This window comes from Cicer arietinum, chromosome 1, assembly GCF_000331145.2.
Source record: "Cicer arietinum cultivar CDC Frontier isolate Library 1 chromosome 1, Cicar.CDCFrontier_v2.0, whole genome shotgun sequence".
In the NCBI taxonomy this organism is placed as follows: domain Eukaryota; kingdom Viridiplantae; phylum Streptophyta; class Magnoliopsida; order Fabales; family Fabaceae; genus Cicer; species Cicer arietinum.
The window spans coordinates 36,911,140-36,926,447 of NC_021160.2; the positions used below are offsets into that span (position 1 = coordinate 36,911,140).

The 15,308-nt window shown below is 29.8% G+C and overlaps 1 long non-coding RNA gene across 2 annotated transcripts; it reads right to left on the reverse strand.

Moving 5' to 3' along the window:
• Positions 1-216: 216 nt before the first annotated feature.
• LOC113787328 (uncharacterized) lies at positions 217-2,223 on the reverse strand. 2 transcript variants are annotated; one of them, XR_012161805.1, is made up of 3 exons: positions 2,023-2,206; positions 1,722-1,920; positions 217-628 (listed from the first exon to the last, which is right to left on the reverse strand). It is a non-coding gene; the product is annotated as an uncharacterized lncRNA (long non-coding RNA). The 2 variants fall into 2 exon arrangements; XR_003473839.2 differs by lacking the exon at positions 217-628 and having other exon boundaries at positions 1,678-1,920; positions 2,023-2,223.
• Positions 2,224-15,308: the final 13,085 nt, after the last annotated feature.

Below are 15,308 nucleotides of genomic sequence, written 5' to 3' on the forward strand. Positions count from 1 at the left end.
GTAGCGCAAGCCTTGGAGGAAGACGAAGCTGAATTTAATAAGGCTCGCTTCATTTTTCTCAAAATTCTCTTTCTTTATGGAATCATCAAAATAAAAAAAAAATCCAATTATAATATGATAGTACTGTACTCCCTCCCTAATAATAGTATATAACACCAAATAGTTATCGCTCAACAAAAATAACGATTCCATAATATATATATCAAAATTCCCAAATTCCCAAATTACAAACCCTAATTTTTCAAACACGTTAAAAATATGGATTCCATAATATATATATCAAAATTCCCAAATTCCATCTTAAAACAAAGACAATAACCGAATTTCATCATGAATTAAACATGGTAGGCTCTGATACCAATTGTTGAAAAAACCTTAATAACGTTGTGCTCAACAATCCATGTCAATTACATGATGAATAGCCAAAGGCGGAAGCGTACCTGTGGGAATTGCCATTAATGAAATCCTGGGATGATGATGATAGAGCCAATGGGTTGGGTGATCTTCCTCAGCAAAACACCCTGAAGACCTTGCTCTCTTGATGGGGATAGAGAGAACCAGAGAGTTTTCTCCTTTAGGGTTTTGAAACTGAATAGTCTTGTTGTGTTTGCCTTGGGGACCATTACCCCTATATATAACTATTATTAGTTATATCCCAAATTGCAGTATTTCCAATTCAGCCCCTCATTAAATTAGAAACTGCCTGGTATCTACACTATTAATTTTCATAACCATTATGCTCTTTAGCCATAAACTATTATATTTTATTTGACCCCTAGTTTATTGGCTAATTATATAATGACCCTAACACACTTTATTAATTAATTACATATGTGACCCATAAATCTTACATAACAAACTTGATCACCTAATGACTTATGGATCGTTGTTATAAAAAAGAGATTTTGAATCAAGGAACTGATCTTAGTCTAGTTGGTTAATTTGACATAATCAAATAAATTAGATCGTTAAAATAGTATATTAATAATTACATAGTTAAAAGGTGATGATTCGAATCCCTAATCATTTTTCTCATATTGAAATTTCTCTAATTAATTTTAATCTTGTTCGAAATTATAAACGATTTTACTTATCATTATTATTACTTGAACGATTTAATAGTTGCCAAAGAGTTGTCACAAGCTCACTTATTAGATCCACTACACACACCATACCTATACCCACTTAAATTATATTACGAGCAATTCACTTATAATACTTCTAGTTTTATTCAAAGTTAATTAGGCTATCTAATTTTTGGGTCCTTACACCTTATTTTTTGTGTTATTCACTGTGTTCATGCTGTCCCTCCAACGACTAACTACATATTCAATTTAGGAGATGTAAACCTTAATACAAATGTGTGGAGATCGGTGGAGATTAAGATTTGTTACCGTGAACTTAATGAGCATAGCAATATAGCAATACACATTGTTCTTTAGCTATACAAATATGCATGTTCTTAAAATGAGCAAATAAACGTGTGAATAAAATAGTTAAGAGATACCATAATGCTTCTATCGAGCTTTAGCTAGTTATAATAATAATGATTTTATATTTAGGTACTTATATTGCACACCATATATTTTGCTAATTTGAAACGTAGAATAAAGTACTATAATAACTTACAAGTGGCACTACTATAAAAAGTTGAAATGTCAACTAAAGTTAGAGATGAAAATATAAAATTGGTCAATTAATTTAGTTTCTCAAACACTTACTACAAATTTGGAGTCAATTTTTCCATTTTGCATCTCTAAATGTATGTCACCATTTCAACTTTTTTCCTCATAGTTGTAACTTAAAAGTTGTATTTTACTTCAATTTTATACGAACATTTACATTTCCAAGAAAAGCACGTCCCAATTCCCCCAAGGCCACATTCATAACTTGGACAATCAAAGTCAAAAATGCAACCATCTGTGACATAAAACAAGATATATCAAAAGTTAATTAAAAAGGGTGAAATATTGAGTATAATGTAAAGAAGAATATTTGAAAGGAATTGGTAAAATTGCTTACTGCCGTAGGACACAAGAAAGAGGGAAATAAAGAGGACAACAACACAAATAATCAAGAGAACTTTAGACATTTCTCCTTATTTTGTATTATATAAAACAAAAAAGTTCCGATCACTTTATGTTAAACCCTTCATGTGCTAAAATTAAATATTTAGTAGCATTTACGGAGTTGCAAGAAACCTTTTCAAAATTTAGAATCATCGTAAAATGAGTAATAATTATATTGATGTAATATATTTGTCTCTTTAGCGCTCAATTAATCACCTTAATTAATGACTATTATGTGTGGTTAGAGTTCAAACCTATATCATTAATTACTTTTTCTAATTTTAGCCTTTCATGATATACAGAGGAAACATAAAACCAAAATAGCAAAAATAATGTTGATTCATTGTTGGAATAATTCCCCAATATCCATTTTTTATCAATTACATTTTTTGCGTGCTGCGGATGATTGTTAGCTTTTTTTAGTGTCAATCTTGTTTGAGATTATTTAAGCTATAATCATACTTTTGCATGCCAATTTTGTTTGAAAACAATTAAGATTTAATAAATTTCAATATTTCATTTTGAATCTCTAAAAAATATACAAGTGTAGAGAGATGAGTTTGACTATATTGCCCCAATGAATTGTGATAATTCCCCATGTGCCCTACTCTTCAACTTGGACCACAGTCCAAATGAATGATGATATCTAGTTGGTTCCTTTCTATTTCTAACCCAACAAGGATGTAGTGCAAATAAAATCTCATACCCAAAACATTATCTAATCTACATGCTATAATCATGAATAAATAAAACTTTAAAGAATTAATAAAAATATATTCATTTTTAAAAGATAATGGTAAAATACAAAATTATTATAGAATAAGAATTTGAATTCTTTAAGGAATTGATGTCTTACATTTCTCCCCACCTTTTAAAAATTGTCTTCAAAATTTAAAATAACCTATTCAAGAAAGAAATCGAGAAGAGGCGTTGATCCATAAAAACACACAACTCTAATCATTTCCTAGAGTTAAAATATCAATCTAAATAACTTGCCCCCACTATATTCAATCACAATAAATTTTTCAAATTACAACAACAAATTCAGCTATTCGTAAGTCATTGTCTATTTACAACAACTCATTTAAAGGGTGATATTGGTTTTTCTTGTTCAAATTTTTGATATAAAATATTCATAAAAATCATATAAGTATATAGTGTCTAACATACAACTATTTATAAGATGAAACCAATAACATATTTACTTAGAAAATTACAACAAGTAGTTATTTAATTTCATTAAACATGTTAGTGTTAGTGTTCGTTAACTTATATTCAATCCCTACTTCATTTACCTAAGGATGTAATATTCTTATTATTACTAAATTATAATCCCACAACCAGTTAGGTTTTTTAAAAACAGACACAATCAACAATAACATCAATGCATTCAAATTTTAACCAACTCACTTCTAAATCTATGATAGTAATTTTCTTAGTTGTTTAAACAAATTTTCAATCAATGCATACTTAGAACTTCCAACAATAAATAATACAATAAGTGAAAAATAAGAATAAACATAATGTAACATCTCGCTTTTTCGAGACATTAACTAACGAAATTTTAAACGTAAAAATACATATTCGTTTTTATTTATTTATGATTATCTTAAATACTCATTTATCTTAAAATCAATTAATAATATTTTTAGTTATATTTTACAAATAATGAATCAAAATATTTACAATCACTGAAAGTAAATTTAATACGTTAAACAAAAGAAACTCTTAGAGTCAAAACTATTGATGTTTTACTACCCAAACATAAATCCTAGTTGGTCATAAACTTTGGACTTGTGGAAAAACTCACCCAACAAGTCTAACCCCGATACAAAAGTATCTCGGAAGCCTCCAACTGCATGCTATTGTACTTCCTAGCATTTCTCTTATTGGGTTGACCGTGACATTATTCACTCAAGTAAGATTATATGTGACGTCTTGTCAAATGTAAGAGTAATCTCCAAATAACAAATACAGATCAAATATGCATGCATATATAGTTGTTATAACAAAAATATAAATAAATCATATATTTCATTTAACAGTTAAAAGTCACAATGCACCAAAGATACAAATCAACTAAAATGCACAATCTATTTGTTAGACTATATGTCAATGCATGATTCCGGAATATCGCCTCCCCCGCAAGGGCTTCGTGGGTCCTTCCAAGCAACACCACTAACTCAACATCCCCGCAAGGATATGTGGGCTCCAACCAATTATGGACGCACCACCAACTATGGGCTCCAACCAATTATGGACGCACCACACAACTATGAATACATGAATGTAGACACTTTTGTTAATAACAATATAGATCACTTAACCAGAGCGCCCAAAATCATTCAACTTTGTTCTAAATCAACCTAGTTTAGAACCAAAGTAATCACCTTGAATAACCACAACATGTCAAGCACAACCATTATAACAACGCATCACATAACATTCATTTTCCACAATTTGAACATGTCAAACACAACCATTATTAATATTCATTTTGAAGATAACACACAAATAGAACCAATACACAACATCATTGTACATTTATATCACATATAATTCAAGTAGGAAAGCGAATGGAGTGATGCGCTTACCGTTACTAAAGTTGTATTTAGAATTATGCTTCACAAACTCTTGTCTCACGCTTTTCACACTTGCTGACGTGCGAGTACAATTTCTCCCTCTCTGAACGTCATTTCGCCGATCCAACCGTTGAAAACGTGGATCTGAATGTCGCGAACCTTCTGTCCAAATATTATCCCGATCCAACGGTTAATGAATGCGCAATTGATGTTTTTCTGATACTGATTTAACAAATTCGAGAATAGAATTACTCCTCCCTTTTCTCTTTTGGTGGTGGCATTTTTCTATCAAAATGGTCTCCCTCTCCTTCTCAACTAAACCGTTTTTCTATATCGCAAAACGTTTTTGAATGGAAGACATTCGTTTTGTTTTATTCATTTTTATGGGTAACTGGTATTATGTGGATATTAACTGAGGAAAATGGAGAACAAGTAATGAGGAACGTGATATTAAATTAAATGGGAAAAGTGTGGGTGATATTAAGTGAGAAACGTGTCTTAAATGGGGACGTGACATTTCAACTAAGCCATAAAACTTATTTTTAACGGTTGCTGCTTTTATTATTATTATTATTATTATTATTATTATTATTATTATTATTATTATTATTATTATTATTATTATTATTATTATTATTATTATTATTACCAAAAATTAAAATAATATCATCAACAATTATTTCTACACCTAAAGTAAAAATATAAAAATAAAATAAAATGACTGGATGTTACATTTTACCTACCTTACACAGTTTCGTCCTCGAAACTGGTGTTAATACACACAAAATGATAACCGCCTAAAAACATGGGACTATATACAATTTTCTAAATTTTGAAATTATTTATAATATTGTCCAAGGTTTTGAAGTCCTTTTGGGAATTAAATAATTAAAATTACTACCATAAAGGAATTTATGCATCCACCCTTTTAAACCATAAAGGATTCTTAAACAACTTTTCAAAACAAACTAGAAAGAATTCTTACAACCACCTTTCAAAGTAGAAAAAATAATTTACAACCACATTTTAAACTTGAAACGATTTTTACAATCACACAATCTAACATAAAAGATAAACTTGAGATACAAATAATTTGTATGATAAAAAGTGTTTGAGATCTAATGATTCTCAATTCTTTGTTTGAGATAAATAAAATAAGCTCAGTAAATGATAATCCGTAGATATAGTGAAAAAAACCGAACTTTACTTGAAAAGTGTTTGATTTGTGGTTACTTTAACAAGTTATTATTGATTGTATATAAAACTATTGCTTTCATCTTCCAATTTAATTTATAGAGGATGTGACGTTTTTAATATTTAGTTTAAACTAAATATAGTTGTTTGACACATATCTCAATGAGTCAACAATCTTCTGAATTACTCTTTTTAAATATAGAATAATTTTGTCCAAAACGTTCTCCTTTCACTACAACATTTTTGCCCTACTGCAACGCATAAAAACCGTTGCTTAACGTAAAAAAACCGTTGTCGTAATCTACGAGAACGGTTTTCTGACCGTGGGAAACCAAGGCGTTGCCTTAGCCTAACGCAACGTTTTTTTTTTGAAACAACAACACTTTTTAAAAACCGTACTGGTAGCTACCTCTAACAGAACGGTTTTTCAAATTGACAACAACAACGGTTTTATGATGTTGCCAAATTAAAACCGTTCTTGTAGGTTCCTTTTTCAATTAAGTTACGGCAATGCTTTAAAACCGTTGCAAAAAGTAATTTTTTTTTTTAAAAAAATAATTTCTTAAATTATTGTATTTTAGAAAAATAATTTTAGTAAAATATTATTATTGAAATTCTATAATAAATTTAAAAATATAACAATTGTTAATACTAAATTATTGTAATGTACTGTAATAAATTCATAATGTAACAATTGCAATAGTATAAATTCATAAAGTTCATTGTCATATAGATGAAGCGTTGTAACTCTTGATCATTTATACAATGTATCTGCAGTGATTTAATTTCTCTAATTTATATTCTAGAGATAAGGAAACAATCAAAATAACAAAAATAAAATTCCTTATCTATAAAAACAAATACACAAAGAAAACTTAAGTATCAACATCTATTTCTTCATCTTGTGCTTCCAAATGTTGAAATTCATCATTGGTATCACCATCATTCATCTACAAAATAAAAATAATATATTCAATAAGTAATATATTTAAATCATAAGAAGTCCATTGATTCAATTTCAATGTGTTTTTGAAGTTCCTATTCTATGTACAAGAAGACAGCTGAGGACGACAATCAATTAAAAAAAATGGGAGAGAATGGAGAGCAAAATTGCTAAAAATGATTAAACTTGGCAGTCTAAATTTATTATAAGATTGTCAATTAATTGCTTTGTATAGCATCAAGAACAATAAAGAGATTAGGACATTGTGGGGTACCCGCCAGGCTCAAACATCTGTTGTTACCGAAGTAAGTCAAAAATTGAAGAGCTCGGAACATGTGAAATCGAAGTTCGCCTCTTGAGAGAACATGCATGCTGTGTTGAAATGAATCCTTCCTCAAATGTCATTTTCAGCTGTTTATCCATAAGTGATGGCTTAATCCTTCAGATAAGCAGTAGTCACTCACCACCAATGCATACAGTTCATGCATTTAAGCCAGCCCAATTCTTGAAAGCAATAAGCGCTTCCATTTTTCTGAAATTCTTTTTTCTTAACCTGGAAATTTTGAGCTTTTTATGAGTTTCCATGAATGCTTGCTTGTATCTCCACTTATCAACAAATATTTTCATCTCTTTAGATTTCTCCACAACTTGCATCACAGCATCAAAAAAACCACCCTTCACCATAGCATACAAGAATGCATCGACTAGATTCTAGTCAAATTTGATCCCCTTCTGCCCATCCATCGGTAACTTGCGCTTAACCTCATTCCACAGCATCATCACATCAAAATATTTCTCTGCCGAAACATATCCATTAATCAGCGACAAGTATGTCTGATCATTAGGCTCAAATTGCAGGAACATCATCCTTCTGAAAGTCCTTCTTGCATCTTCCAGTCTCCCAGCTTTACAAAAAGCATGAATTATAGAATTCCAATCATGAGTACCTACTTCAATACGAGGATCCTCAACCACCTCATCTAAGAAAGCTGCCATCAACTCAGGTCGATGGTTCTCCATCAAACCCGTCATTATAGGATTTAATTAATGGTAGCAATACTGATTTCTAACATGCAACTAAAAATCATGTTCAAGATTAAACAGTTATAGGATTTCTAACTGTTTTAATTTTTTTCTAAACGAAGCTAATTAATCAATAGATTCTCATAATGCAGAAGTAACACTCATGTAACATATAGCATAAGTATGACAATTACAAGTAACACTCATAATGCAGCCAATTATCAATGCAAAATCATGATGCTACCAATTCATAGTTTAGAGCAAATTATCAATGCAAATGTATCATACTATAGCAGTTCATAGCAGTAGCAAATTTAGCAGAAAAAGACCCATAGCAATAGACTATAAACCCACAAATATACAACAATTACTCAGCGAGCCAATTTGGCAAAAACAAAAGAAATACATCTACTGAAAACTAACTTTACACTCTATGCACCCTGCTTAGCTATGTCTAGCATGACTGACTCATTGTTAACAACTTAAAATATGTTTTCTTATTTCTCACATTCTATTATTTGATTTTCTCAAATTTTTAGCATAAAATCAGCACCCACAAACATTCACGACTTCATTTAACACTATCTAGAAATAAATTCTTCAAAATAAAACCATGGGAGAGTTCAAGTTCTTACCTTGTGAGGCAGGATGCGAGAATTTGGATTCGAAATATTAGGGTTCTAGTGAATTTGAGAAATCTGCAAAAATAAAACAGAATTCTAGTGAAATAAGTGAAAAATTAATCAACCATTTCGTAGCAAAATTAAACCTAATAGCATAGCAAAATAGGGTTTCAAGAGATGGAAAATGGGAATTGCTCGAGAAGTGGATTATAACACTAATTCGTAGCAAAATTAAACCTAATAGCAGAGCAAAATAGGATTCGAAAAATTAGGGTTTTAGAGCAAAGATACAAAATACATACCACAAACACGGTCGGAATAAATGGTTTACGCGAGACAGAATCCTCAGACCTTGAACGAAACCTTGAACGATGTTGAACGAGGTTGAGATGCGCGATAAATGGTTTGCGCGGGACAGAATCCGTTACGCGAGGGAGAATGGGTTATGCGACAGAGATGGGTTACGCGACAGAGCGAGAGAGAAGAAGAATTTGTGGGTAAGGGTTAAGGTTGCTGAAAGTGAAAAATGAGAGAAGCTGCTGAAAGTGAAAAATTGAGAGAAGCTAGGTTGCTGAAATTCTGGGTTTCAAGAGAGGGAAAGTGAGAATAGAATCCGTTACGCGAGGGAGAATGGGTTACGCGACGGAGATGGGTTACGCGACAGAGCGAGAGAGAAGAAGAATTTGTGGGTAAGGGTTAAGGTTGCTGAAAGTGAAAAATGAGAGAAGCTGCTGAAAGTGAAAAATTGAGAGAAGCTAGGTTGCTGAAATTCTGGGTTTCAAGAGAGGGAAAGTGAGAATTGCTGAAATTCTGGGTTTCAAGGCTTTGTTGTTGAAAATCTAAGACAGGGTTTCAAGAGAGGGAAAATGAGAAGGATTTGTTTTAGAAATATATTTGGCGCTATAAAAAATTAACTCAAAAAAGTGTTTTTTGTTTCATGAAACGTGTACCTACAAGAACAGTTTTTTTAAAAACTAAAGAACAATGGTGAATAAATGTTGCATAAAGATATCAATAAACAACGAGAACGGTTTTTTAGTGTTGTTGTAGAAATTATAAAATTTCATGTTCTACCGCAACGAAATATAAAAACTGTTGTCTATTTACCTCTACGAGAACGGTTTTTTTACCATAAAAAATTAGGCGTTGCCGTAGCACCAAAATGTTGTAGTGTTTCGACCAAAACCTTATGCCTAGAGTTTAAACGAAAACTTGAGCAAGAAGTATGAGTTGATTTGTTATTACGAACGTTGGAACAATATTGAGTTAGAAACATGTGCAGTTGTCACGTCAAACTGTACTAATTTATTGTATTTGAGTGTTTTTTGTACTTGCCTTCATGTCATCAATCTGCAGAATGTTCTACATGTGTGTTTTTGCAAGTGAACCTTTAAATCATGACTTTTAATTGTTCGTTAAATAATGGGAAGCCCATGTGCAAAATGCCAATTGAGTTGTTGCATGTTGTCCTTTCAAAATGATATTTTTTTTATCAATTGTTCTTTAATAGAACAACTGGAACACTCTATTTAATGTTTTATCACTCTTTTAATAAATGACTCGGTCTAAAAATGATTTCATCTTCGAAGTTGATTTTTTTATTTTACTAAACTAATAGGCATATTTTTTAGTGTAATAAACTTGATCATTCTGAGAACATTCTTTCATCACATTTAAGAATGTTCTCTTCTATATGAGACAATAATATCTTTTGTTGAAGAAACACTTCCTAGAATTTCTCTTGGTGTTGCACATGTTGTATCTTGTCCATCATGTATGACTAAGATGCTTTAGTATATGCATGAATATATTAGAGATGTTCTTCATGAAGGTTTGTCAATCATTTCTCTTGAATGATTGATATAGTATACGATATATTTCTTTTGATATTATTTCATAAAGATATTCTTTGACTTCTTTATGTATCTTCATATATGTTTGAGTCTATAATATATCTATTGAACATATTTCCCAAGGTATCAAATGATCATTTTGATCATTAATATCATTGTTCATTGATTTGAACACTTGTTGCACTTGATTCTTGATACAAATTTTGACTTGTTTGATTCTCATTGGTTTATTAACATCTTTGGAGTAGTGCTACAGTATTGTAAAAAAGGAGAATGTTCTCTTGTCTTGTAAAAAATATTCTTATCAATAAATGATAAGTTAGATGATTTAATTATTTAAGTACTCTTTCATAAAAGATGTTCCTTGTCTTTATATCATTCTTTGTGTATTGCATGAGCTCTTTTAAAAACACATTCAAGATCGCTCTCAAACCTGAAAGCTTAATACAAAACTAAATGTGAGTTTTGTCACACTACTTCAAGAATAATCTTGTGTAGCTTCAGATAGAAGTTTTTCTATAATGATCCTTCAAATATGAACCTTCATATGATGAGGAAGACTTTATATGATCATTTTCTTATCCTTACAATTAATGCTCTTAAGGTTCAAACGATAGCCTTGTAATATCTTCATGAAACTTATGAAACTATTGTTGTAATCTTCTAGTGATACTTTGATTTTTTCATAATAGAGTATGTACTTGTTGATGTGAGTTGCTTCTAGTGATTTATTTTTCTTAAATAAAACTCCAGTGCAATCATCATTCATAAAACCTATCATTTAATTGACAAACTTTGTTGTTATTAAAATATATATAAAAAAGATTTTGACATCAACAAAGAAATCGTATTTAGACTATTTGTAATATTATAAAGTTTAACTTTTTGGTGCGAGGGAAAATGTTGCAGCTTTAAATCATAGTTGAAAAAAATATTCATTTGTAGATAAATAACACACCTTAATGAAAAAAAATGCATGCAAAAGCTTTTTAACCTCTCAAACTCATTTAGAGAAATCATTTATGTTCAAAACTCTAATTGTCACTTTAACAATTTTTTTTCTAATAAACCAAACTTTCGGGTAGATAAAAGAGGTGGAACTCGCATCCCAAACTGACGAAAAATATGAATCCATCCTTAAAGTCGCCCAAGAAATTAGTTCAAAATTAAAATATTATGCATGCTACTATTATATGATCAAATTTTTAGAACTAGATAGAGCATTTATCAAATATATGTTGAAAATTTGGATACTCCGACAAGGTTTGCCTTAGCCCTCAAACAAGTGAGGTTAGTAGTGACAAAAGAATAGAAGAATATATGTCATTTAAAAATAGTTCATTGCAAGGACAAGTTTTAATAATGATAGGAGGTCAAAAGTGAAATAGTGCAAAATTTAATACATGCAAAATTTAAAAGTAACTACAAAGTTGTGAACAAGGTTAAAAAGAAGTATTGAGGATTTTTCACTCACATGTTTCATGTTACAATATGAAAAATAAATTGATAGACCTAACAAATTTATTGTTGTTGTCCTTGTCACTATTCAATAAAAAAAATTGAAAAAATTTATCGTATCAAAAATGAAAACACAAAGGAAGCACTTTTTTATTCAATCAACTATTAATTCACAAATAGGTTATTTAAATACAGTCACTTCATTTTTGGAATTGTTAAATTGACAAAATTCTTACTAGTTAAACTTAAAAATCACAATTCATCTATTTATGGTTGTAACTTCTCTATTACTAAATATCATTGCTTCTACATGTCATGTTAACAAATTATTAACCACATAATCATGCACACAAGTTAACACATTAGTACCAATAACTCATTCTTACACTCTTTGGCTAGTTATCATAGAATTTATTCATGGATTTTCCTAATCTTCTAACATACAAAAGAAACAAAGAGACTACATATATTAATTTTTTAAATAATTGAAAGAGTCTCATACAATAATCATTTCACAAGTAATTCAGATACACATTGATTATCATAAACATAAAGTAGAACAAAAATGCACGTGGAAGAGTTAATCCGAACTTAAAAGCACAATTAATAGCTAACAAAATCACCACAAATCATTTAATATAATAAAAGCAACAAGTTTCAAACATTCACAAATATGTTGACGCAATTCAACAATATTATTTACCTCTTACACTTTTCACACAAAATTCAAGAACATAACAATCAAGGACTAAATTTATTTCAAATACTACAATCTTACTAAATTTCAAACACGTATAAATTTCTTTTCTCAAAACTTTTAAGGAAAAATAATTTGGAAAAACCTACTTTCAAAAGCTTTATAATGCATAGTATTACATAATCGTTAGGAGCATTAACAGCTTAACACTCCCAATGTAGGCAGTTATTCCCTTCCATTCTTTGAACAATCTATTGAGATGATCAGTTTCATTACTTAGCTCAAAGCACTTTAAAAAAACAATCACATTATAGGTACACAAATTATGGACATCCTAAATAGAATCACTTATAAACACATAACTCACAGTCCGATATTAAATTCATATGCTCTGATACCAAATGTAACCCTCTAATATTTTTAACAAGGTTTTTCCAAAAATATATTAAAATTTCCAATGTTTTCAAAGTAGAATAAAATAAGTTGACAATGTTTTCAAAGTAGAATAAAATAAGTTGTGGAATTTAAACTAAACATTTAAATTTGATTGGAATAGAGAAATAATACATTAATACAAAGGTCTAAATACACATACAAGATCATAAATCATAAAGTTAAACGGAAAAAAAAATTCTAAATTAAGACTTTGATTGTGATCAAAATATAGTTGAGCAGTAATTCAAATATACTCTGCCGTTTTTCAATTCTAGGAAAAAAAATCACCCAACAATATAGTGAGTTATAAAAACTCTGAAAAATAATTTTAATATGTTTTTCAACCATATTGGGGTTTTAAGTATGAAAAATCCTTGTATCAATAATTCTTTAAAAACATAATAAAATAAGATTTGCATTCTTTAAACCATATTTTGTACTATATACTTAACTGTGCATATATAATATATATAAAATACACTTGAAATATTTAAGTCTATCTACTAATCCGCATAAGTGTGAGTAACTTGAGAGATACTAATCTTTAAACAAGATATGTCGTAACCACAACAGGTGTCCTACATATTCTCTTGCTATTCATTTCCCCATTTTTGAAGGCATGCAAGGAAATAACAATATTTGTGATTCTCATTTTCTGAGTACATTCTTTAACATAATTACGTTTATAAACATAATTTTCATTTTGTAAACTTTTTCTTATAATTTAGAGTATATATATGTAAATATATATAACTTTTAATATACATTCATATGTGAAAAAACTATTCAAAAGGAGAACATATATCATATGAGTATGCTAGCACATAACAAAATACAATAATAGTACAATCAACATTCAACTATAACAACTATAACAACCATAATCATTCACTTAATTCACATATTTCACATTAAGTTGATATAAAATGCAATGACATTTAAAATTCAAGATCATTTTAGAAAGGTTTATGTGTGGTTACTAATAGTTCTAAGTTCCTAAATGAAGTACAAAACATTAGGTTACTGAAACTAAACAAAAACAGTCACGAAAAACACAAGAAAATAGTTATATTCCTGAATTCAAAGCTCCCAAACACAAATGTTTGAACAATTTAAACCCAATCCCCAATTTCAAACATGACCATTACTGAACTTTATGTTTAATTTCTTGCTTTACATGTATCCCCTTTTTCTTCTCCTATCCCTTCCCATGATGCCTTTCCTTTGAAACCCTAACTTATCCTTCTCTTCAATTTTCTTTTTGAGTATTGGGATTAAAGAGTGAAGATGTATGTATTATTAGTGGCAAAAGACTTTGAACAAAATGGGTGAATTTTGTTGTTGTTTAGCCGATAATAAAGGAGGAATCACAATAGAGAAGTATTTTGGTTTGCATGTGTTTTTGTGGAAATATATGTACACATGAAAAAAAAAGAGGAGGAAGGGAGATGACATTGACTTCAATGCCCCAATGAATTGTGATAATTCTCCCATGTTCCCTACTCTTCAACTTGGGCTACCATCCAAATGAAACATGATATCTAGCTATTTCTAACCCAATAAGGATGTACATAGAAATAAATGTTACTGCAAACGTGATTTTAACTAAAATCATTTTATTGTTGTTTTGATGATAACAAAACAATAAGAACAATTATTCTCTAACTATATTTGTTAGTGTACCAATTAAGTTAGTAGATAAGATTTTATATTAATGATTATCTATTTTAATGTTGCATAATTTATGATATAGATTTGGGTTGATTCCACAAAGAGATGAAAGATCTACCAAGTGATTTATTGAAAGAAATTGGTAAAATAAAAGGAAAAAAAAAACAAACAAACATAAAGGTGCAAACACGAGAAGGGTGGGTTGACTTGAGTTTGACTAATTTGATAATTTTTTCATTATTTGATTAAACTGGTTTAGACTTGATGATTTACTTGGAATATAAGCAATAACAAAACTAATTAGGAGTGTAGAAATAAAGTGACACAAGTAATTTATCATGATTCACCTCTAATTAGGCTACATCGAGTACCTTCGCCCAAAAGGATTTATTACACTAATTCAATAACTTGAATTACAAAACACTTAACCCTGCAAGTCAGTCTTCTCAAACAATCTGACAATCTCATGCTTTTAAGGAACACACACCTTGACTTACCAGCCAAGTCTTTTCTACACAATTTAACAAACCCAAATTGTTGAAGGCACACTAACACCACTATTGGATTTGAATACAAAGGTTTGGAACTTGAGTAATTGTTTCTACAAGCTGCTTATAACAATGACTATCACACTTTAAGAAAAATACTTAGAGAATATTTCTCATTCGAACAAGAATTTTTCTCTATGAACTATAAGATGAATTAGGAATTTTGAGTTTGAGTTCTTCTACTCCTTTTTGATTTTTTGATGATCTACTTC